The following is a 2,114-nucleotide window of genomic DNA, read 5'->3' on the forward strand; positions in this document are numbered from 1 at the left end:
GTAACATTTTCTATTTTCTTTATAGAAAGCACTTGTAGTGACTTATGTGTTTGTTGTTTCCTTGTTTCTGTGTTCCTACTGCTCTACGATAAGCCCTCATGCTTGTGTATTCAGTGTCTTACTGCCTACCACAGAGTTGGTACACAATGACAGAAATTCATTCGAGGTCAAAATATTTAAAATCTTATCAAGAGATCTTGAGTGCCAAATCACTCTATTCCCATAGGATATCACCAGTATTAGACCACTAAAACTTAACCTACTCCAGACTGGAAATCCACACACCTATGCTATACTTTCTCATTGTTCTCTCAACAGTACTGACTACTTAACAGTATTGACTACAGGTTAAACAACAACAACAAAGTTCCTAGTGGCTCAAATTCTCTTAATATCTTTCCAAAAATAAATAAATAAATAAACAACAAAAAAATTTAAAAAAAAAACCCACTGTTTGTCAGTTTCTCCCATTAGAGAAACAAAAAAGCAGCAACCTGTTCAGGACTCTCTTAAACCCCCTACTTAAACATGTCTATCTTGTTAACTCCCAACACCCTGTGTTTTTCATTCCTCTAATTTATCTTTATCACAAAGTCCAACATTCTGATCTCTTTTCTAAAACCCCTACTCTCATCCAATTCAGTGTCTTTGACCTTTCCCTGCCAATTCCACTCTTACCACTTCCATTAAGGTTCACCAGCTCATTTCCATTCTCATCCTCTTCCACTGGGATCACTAGACCTACTCTCCCTTTTCTATTATTAAAACACTCACCGACAGGATGATATACAAGAGGACCGGGCTTTGAATTAAGGAATTTGAGTTCGAATCTCATTTATGCTACAAAATGTACCCAAATAAATCATTTACTCTCTTCGAGTTTCAGGTTCTTCACCTGAACCACCACTTGACTGCGATGTCAAACACAGATCAAAGTACTAAAGGATATTTTGTTTAATCTCCGAGATCCCTTAAAATCCTGAAAATCTATGTGCTTTTGATTCTATTGAAAAATGGAGAATACTTAGTTGGCGTAAGCACAGTAACAGAAGAAAAAACCACCAAGAAACGCAGAGAAGCAACAAAATCAAGAAAAAAACACAAAAAACTCATGAAAAAAAGGACTCCAGAGAAAAAGAAAAACTTCATGGAACTAAGGCAAGGTACTAGCCTAAAGGGAAAACCAAACAGAGAACTCAGAAAGTAGAGCAATCAATTAACATTTCCTGTGTCAGCAAAAGAAGATAATTAACATAATATGGTCTATAGACAGACCACTTACAGCAAAATATTCCTCTCCAGGACTTGCCTGATGTTGCTTATGGAAAACCTAGGGTCCTGTAGTCCAGCTAAGTGAGATCTGCCCTAAAAACCTTGATGGTAAAAAATAAGGTGCTGGTTAGCACTGCAACTGTCAAGTATGTTAGGACAAATTTCTGAACTAACTAAGCTTCTAAGGAGGACTCTAAAGAGTATTGACACAAAACAAAATATGACTTTCTGAACTGACCTGACATGGACCTGTACATTGATCCCATTGCTGCACACGTCTCAAGAGAAGTGATTTGGGGGCCAGGCAGGCTCATAGTCAAGTCTTGGGTTGGCTACTTGTTAACTATGGGATCATGGGCTAATTATCCAACCTCTCTGAAGCATGGTTGCCTAATTATTTAAAAAGTAGGTGACAACAGCACAGATACTTGCAAAGCTATGTGAGGACTACAGGAGATGATAAATGTGAAGCACATAAGCCCAGAGTAAAACACCCAACAGTTACTAGTTTCTTTCCTCTGCAGTCCCTTAGATGACACATCACTTTTCAAAATCTGTGAAATCCCTACCTGTTCATGCAGTCTTCAATGGTAGCACCATGCACTATTAGAGAAAAAAATACATTTTAAATCAACAATACAAAACATAAAATACTAGAATCATAAGGGAGCATGGCAGCACATGCCTGTAATTCCAGATACTACTCAGGAGGCTGAGACGGGAGGATCACTTGAGCCCGGGAGTTCAAGACCACCCTGGGCAACACAGCAAAACTGCCTTCATGTAAAAAACAGTCCTACACTTTTCTGCATGCTTCAGGTGTTGTAGGAAGAAAAAGCGTA

Source organism: Mandrillus leucophaeus, unplaced genomic scaffold (assembly GCF_000951045.1).
Source record: "Mandrillus leucophaeus isolate KB7577 unplaced genomic scaffold, Mleu.le_1.0 Scaffold1162, whole genome shotgun sequence".
Lineage (NCBI taxonomy): Eukaryota > Metazoa > Chordata > Mammalia > Primates > Cercopithecidae > Mandrillus > Mandrillus leucophaeus.